This window comes from Dipodomys spectabilis, unplaced genomic scaffold, assembly GCF_019054845.1.
Source record: "Dipodomys spectabilis isolate Male_0828 unplaced genomic scaffold, ASM1905484v1 ptg000035l, whole genome shotgun sequence".
Classification (NCBI taxonomy): Eukaryota; Metazoa; Chordata; class Mammalia; order Rodentia; family Heteromyidae; genus Dipodomys; species Dipodomys spectabilis.
The window spans coordinates 143,937-151,305 of record NW_024870712.1 but is presented as its reverse complement, the minus strand read 5'-3'; the positions used below and the strand labels follow the sequence as shown (position 1 = coordinate 151,305).

The 7,369-nt window shown below is 33.4% G+C and overlaps 1 pseudogene; it reads right to left on the bottom strand.

Annotated features, from left to right (window-relative positions):
- Positions 1-6,076: 6,076 nt before the first annotated feature.
- Positions 6,077-6,173, bottom strand: LOC122106054 (annotated as a pseudogene).
- Between the last annotated feature and the right edge of the window lie 1,196 nt (positions 6,174-7,369).

Here is a 7,369-nt window from a genome sequence, read left to right as displayed (position 1 = left end):
AGATAACAATGCTCCTTCCATAATAAATGTACTCATTACCTTATTTATGTAACTGTATCCCCTCTGTACATTGCCTTTACAATAAAATTAAATTGAAATTAAAAATAAACTAAATAATATACCAATTAAGAATTCGTAGATAGCTAGGAAGGTGGCTCAGTGGTAGAGATCTTGCTTTCCATGCTTGAGGCCCTGGCTTCGATTCCTCAGCATCACATAAACAGAAAAGTAAAAGCTGGAAGTGGTGCTGTGGCTCAAGTGTTCAAGTGCTAGCCTTGAACCAGCCTTGAGGAACAGAGCCCAGGCCCAGAGTTCAGGTCCCACAACCGGAACCCCGCCCCCAAAAAAAACCCAGAATTACTAGAAACCATTGGTTAAAAACTTTTTGAAAAACTGCCCTAAGAACCCAAATATAATTTGATGATACTATTTAAATACTTCAATTTCAGCAGAGAAACCAAAAGTTTAAAAACTGTTACAAAGTAAATTAATAAATCAGAATATATTACTATTAATAATAATCATAAGATGAATTTATAGTGGTAGTCAAATATGTAAGAAATGAGGCAATTTGCCATTTGTTTGCACTTAATAAGTGAGAAAGAATTTTTTAGGTCTTTTTAAATATATAATAAGTTTAATGAAGAAACTATCCTGTCACATCATATGATAATTAGATGAAGGTGATATGAGAGCAAAGAGCAGATTGTACTAAGTTTTTGGACGTTAAAGTATATACTTATTTTGGTTGTGGGAAATTGTGTTCAAGTTGGGGTATTGTTTTTGTTAGACTGCTGTCATATCAGTGGTTAATTTTAGGATAAAGGTTCCCTTTCCACAAGAACATGCACGTGATCTGTCTTTTTAGCCTTCCCATTATCAATGGCATACGAGTTGCACACTAACTTGTCTAGCTTCCTACCTTGACTGGCTTGGATTCTGTAGTCCTTCCAATCTTAACCTGTAGATAGTGCAGGATGGTGGAAATAATCCAATGCACCCCGCTATAGATTGAGAAGGAAGTCCACTAAACTTTCTGTTCTCAAGCCTCCTAAGTAGTTAAGAGTTCAGATGGGAGCCCCTGGTACCAAGCAGTAAGAGTATTTCTTAAAGCAAGTAGACATATATATGACTTACGCATGTGAACACCTCAGGACAAGAATAAAAGAGCAGTGAAGTATAGAGGACAGGCCCAATTTTAACTAGCTTCTTGGAGACTGAATAAACTTAGCTAGCTACTCTGGAGGCTGAGATATGAAGACCATTATTCAAAGCCAGTCCAATCATGAAAATAAATGCGATTATCTCCAGAAAAACAGAAGTGGAACAATGTTTCAAGTGGTAAACAAATATCCTAGGTCACAGAAGCATAGAGATGATGAATGAATGAGCACTTGCACATGCGCGTGCGTGTATACATGTGCATGTGTACACACACACACACACACACACACACACACACAAACATAAGTATTGCAATGCGAAGTTCTTTTTTTACCTTGCAGTAATCTATTTCCCTGTATTAGTTTACAAATTAACAAAACCAGCTAAGCACCTACTTTCCTACAATTCATCATGTTTCTCTAAAGTCAACTCTCTTTTTGGAAACATGATTTATTTGACCCAAATGTAAACTATTCAGGAGTTTGATTCTTCTCCCTCAATTTTGTAGAATTAGATGATTTTTTAGCTTCATCCTAGCAATGTAATTTGAGAAATCCTACATCAAGCAACGTATTTCTTTCACTAGAATTGAAGCCTCTTTCAAACAATTAATAATAGGTTTTTCTTCTCTTTGCTTGCATCTGTAGTTTTATTATCTTCATATATTTTATGATCTGTCTGTGTATGACAAAGACTGCTGTGAAAATAAAAAGACCCTTCGCAGCATTTATCATTTATATACCATCCATAGATAGGAAGTTGTTTAAATATTACTGAAATTTCTTTGGAATAAGTCATGTTCACCTTGATTATCGTGAAAAAGAAGAATTGGTTTCTCAGCATTTTAGGTAAGAACTTGATTGAAAGAAACAAAAGGAAAAGTGAGGAACAACCCAACACATGCATTCAAATGAAACAAAACAACCCAAGAAATCAAATTAATTCAGTACTCAAGAACCTGCAGGAAATGCAAAGACTTAAAAACACATCAGCTATGACAAGTTTATGAAAATCCTCACTACATTTGAGTCAACTCTTTTGAGGATAGAGGTTAAAGCCCAGACTGGAAAGAAAGATCTTTACACAATGCCATGCACCTGTTACTCTAAATTCCAGGAAGGATAACATAACATGGACTGAGCCCAAGGTCATACACAAGTATCTGAAAAATAATCAGAATAATTTAGGGCTGGGGACAAGACAAAGTGGTAAGAACACTGATTTAGGGGACACAAGACACTCAATTCAAACTCTAATATTTGGGTATTAAAGTAAAAAGCAATGATATTAAATAATTGGAATAATTGTAAGATTTGAGTATTTGAGTGGAAAAATGCATGAGAAAGATAGAATGAACCCATGTTGCAATGCTTTCAACTTAAGTGAAAATGTTTTATGGTACTTCAGACAAAACAGTTACCCTGCAAATGCCATGGTTGTGCATTTGGGTGATAGAAATACTTTACTTACACAGGTGTAAATTAAATAGCTTTTATTTGGGTAGATTGTACTTCTTGAACTAAGAGCCTGGATGATGTCCCTGAGATTTTTCTCTCAAGGATACCACTCTACTACTTTGAGCCACAGTTCCAATTCTGATTTTCTGTTGGTTGTTTGGTGATAAGAGGCTCCTGGACTTTCTTGCCCAGGATGGCTTCAAACCATGTTCGTCAGATCTTAGCTTCCCGAGTAACCAGGACGACAGGGATGAGCCGTCGATAGTATTAATAATTTAGTAAATTGTACAGTTACTGAAGTTATACATTATCATTATAACTTGTGTAATATATGTGTGTATGTATATATCAATGCATACGGATAGAAATATTTTAACATATTTTTGTATCTACAGTAGATTTATGAAATCATCCAGTATAAAATAAAATGGAAATAAAAGTTAATAAGGAGCAAAACAAAGGAAATTATCACATGTTTCTTGTTGCTAAATGCAATATGAATTGCGAGAATCAGTTTTGGAAAACCATCTGTACATTAACAAAATGGATAAGAGCTATTAATTCCAATCCATCTGTTTGCCCATGGTGTGCAACCTCACACATGAGTGTCAAAATCAAACCACACTTTTTGCCTTTGTTTTTAACTCACCTGTTATAATTTAAGGATTTGATGAAGTAATCCAATAAAGTTTAAAATAATATTATTTGAGGCTATGAATTATAGCTGAAAATGATTTTAAATATGATCATAGCTAATTAAATTGCATATTTCTTACTTTTACTCTGTCATGTCCCTCATTCCCACATTAGGAAAGTTTATAGAAGGTTCTCACTAAATTATATGAAAAAAATATATTGAAAGCATATAGGCACAGTGTGGTTTTAGCTTATTGAGACTTGTAGGTGGAAATGTGCTTTTGACGACTTGCAATACATTCTGATGAAGATGAAAGGAGGGATGTTCTTATTCTGAAAAACTGGCTAGAGGATTGCTCCCACAAAGGTAGTGATGAATTCTTCCAAGAGGTTACAGTAAAATCACTTTCACAACCATGTTCACTGCTGCACTATTCACCGTAGCCAAATTACGGAAAAAGCCCACATACCCTTTGGCGGAGTGATGGTTGGAGAAAGTATGGCACATATACACAATTGGATTGCACCTATCCATTTTGAAGACTGTTAAATTATTTGCAAGGAAATGGAGAGATATAAAAATATATTAAGTGAACTAAGTCAGAGCCAGACACACAAAGGACCCATGTTCTGTCTCATATTTGGAAGCTAGAAATTTATACAAGTTTACACAAAAATATTAACCAAAGCATGCTATTTGCAGAGGAGTATTTCAAAGGTGTAATTTCTTATGAAATTGAACTTTAATCCAACAAAATGAATACCAGCAAAATATCACTTGGAAGATGTGAGTGGAAGTCAAATGAAGGAATAAAAAGAGTTATGGAGGAAGAGAGTGAAGGTATAATATTCAATGCAGATAGTATGAAACTAGAAAAATTAAAGTGGGGTGAGGTTTGGAAGGCTGTGGAAAAGTTATATAAAGGTCCATTATACTTAAAAAAACTGATTTATTGAATGGAAATTCCATGGTATAAGTATTTAAGATAATAAAATATAATTAAAAACAATGGAAATATCTGACATTAAATTCTATTTCCATCTCTTTAAAAAAATAAAATTATTTGCTCTATACTTTGATCAGAGGGATGGATTTTGTGGTGAGCTTGATCATTGCACATCTGTCTCTCTCTTCCTCTCTCCCTTTCATGGTTCTCATAGGTAATATGATTGCTCCATAATTATCCTAATTTATTTTGCTTTTATATTTTTGGTTGCATCATTTCACTTTCTGCTCTGCCATTTCCCAATTCATTTACATTGAAGGCATTATTTCCTATTTTCTCATTCCTAGAATAAGCTGCACATGAATACACCACTGGTCCTCATTTTCAGTCTGTACCTTTGAATACGGAGGAAAATCTTCCTCTGCTCTCTACCAATTCCCTACTCTCCAGTTAGAATAATTTAGAATAGTAAAAATGAAAAAAGAGAAAATAAATAATAGTGAAAAAACAGATGAAGAAAATTCACCGAATATTTCTGACCAGTTCATCCAATGTGAACTATTGGGGAAATACATGGACAGCTCATTCTCACTGGCACTCAAATTCTCTGGTTAGGCAATTCTGATGAACTTGAGGAACAAGATGAAAAAGTGAGAAATGGTAACAATTGCAAGAGAAAAATGGAATAGGATCCAGGTAAATTTCGTTTTGGTCTGATGAAAATAATCGCCTTACTACAGTGCAGAGACTACTTTCCAAAAGGCCACTCATGTGAATACTAGGGATGACAATGAGTATACCCCTCTACATCGAGAAGCCTACAGTGGAAACTTAGACATTGTCCATGAGTTGGTGGCTCAAGGCAGATATTCATGTAATAACTGTGAATGGCTGGACACCCATGCACAGTACTTATACATGGAATAATACCAGAGTGGCTTCTTTATTTCATCATGATGCAGATACCAATGGCCAAACTAAAGGCCTCTTGACCCCCTTGCATCTTGCTGCTGGGAATAGATATAGCAAAGATACGCTGGATCTCTTTATGGTGAATCATTATATCAAACCAGGTCTGAAGCACAACTTGGAAGAAACTGCATTTGATATTGCCAAAAGGATAAATATGTATCACTACCTCTTTGAAGTTTTGGAAAGCTGTACAAATTGTTCTCCTCAGTCCTAATGGTTCGGTTAAGTTTCTTAAATTTCAAAATTTCCAGTCCATCCTATGTGTCCATACAAAATATTTTCACAATACAAAGCAACAGCAATATCTTACTTTAAAAATTCTTGGATTCCATGATATTCTTCCAAATGAATTGCCTGACTTTGATGTCAAAATATACTTGAGTTGTTTGTATACATCTATATTGATTTCTGTAGAGTTTATGATTTTTTAATAAGAAATAATTTTAACTGATCTGTTGAAATGAGTAGTGCAGAAACTAAAGATATTTCTGGTGCTTGTCTTAAAAAAGTATATTTTAAAATATTTAGTATTCTGTTTGTATAATGACCATAATCTATTTCATTCTCTCCTAGATATAATACTTTGAATTCGAAATTGTTTTATAATATATAGATTCATTAATAAATGTGTCCTTTCAGATTGCATTCGATATAGAAACAGTTTAAGATTCCTTTAATTCCTAGGTCCTTATATAATTTTATTTCTTTGGGATAAAATGACAATGTTATGTTATTTCAAAAGTTTTATAAAGGTTATGCTATGTAAAGGCCTTTTTAAAAAGGTGAAGATTGAATGATGTCAAACTAACTTTTGTTTCTATGAATTACATGTATTATTACACTTGTATATTTGTAATCAACATTTTAATAACTGCTTTTCATTCTTGCATCTGAAGAATGAAAAATATTCAATACTTCCCAAATTTTCATATCATCCTTGTGCAAGAGCCATGTAAATCTTTGTATTGTAATTCAGGTAGACGTGATGCTGAACCAAGTAGTATCCTGTAAATTTAAGTAATTAATGATGCAATCTTAAGACAGGCATATATCCTTGGTTGCCTATTTGTAACAAGGAAACCTTATTGTTCCCAAAATTGCCATCTATCTTATTTCTGTAAAATTCTGTTTATGGTGGAAAAAAACTTATATTGCTTGTTTGATTGCTCACATTTGCAATTTTTTTCTATGACTATTTTAAGTCTTTTTCATTTGAAATTTGATAATACTTTATAGCTAGGTTCAAAGGTGATGACTTTTCAAGTACTTATTAATTAACTGATTTAGCTTTGTGGAGCTAATGGATTCAAAGTAAGCCTTGCTTAATAGCTACTTCTAAACTTCTCCAGCTTAAAATTTCCCAAATGAAGTCTTACTGGCACAAATGTGTCCTTGACCCTTTACCCTTGCTCCATGTAGGAACAGACCAACCAGAATATCTTACCCTGTCAGCATAGAATGACTTATTGGAGCAAAACTAATCTTAGTTACAAGGGATCATAGAGAGACGAACAGTTCAGACAGAACTGTTCAGACAGAAGGTATTTTTTCAAAATATAATTGTTTATTACACCTTTTCATTTCAAAAGTAGCTAAAGCCAAGAACGGGAAAAAATGTTCATATGTATGATTACCTAATGTCTTGGCATGTCTACCATCCAATCAGGCAGGAACTTACACCATTGATTTTCTATCACCAAATATATTCCATAGCTCCAGGAGAAGTCCATATGTTTCTCCTCGTTATTAGGCCTTAAATTGGTAATGTTTTAATCACAGTGTTTCCTCTTGCCTCTAGGCTGTATATCTCTGAATGGTAAAGCTTTAGCTCTAATTCTACCAAACACTGAGGTAGAGGTAATGGAATAATACTTTAAAACAGTTGCCTTTGATACACTTACCACAACAGAACAATGCAAAACATTTTCTTACATTATATATAATTATATGTTTTATATTTATATGTGCTGATTTTATATGTCACACAGTGAATCTTATTAGAATTAATTGATAATTTGACAAATCAATTTATATTTATTCCAATAAATAGATTGGAATATAAATAATCAGGATTAGAATATATAATAGAATATAAAAAGTATCAATGCAATGTTTTCAGTATAAACTTGTGATACCTTCTAAGTGTTCTTGGTCTTCTGAATTCACATGGTAAAAAAACAATGTTGTTTTCCT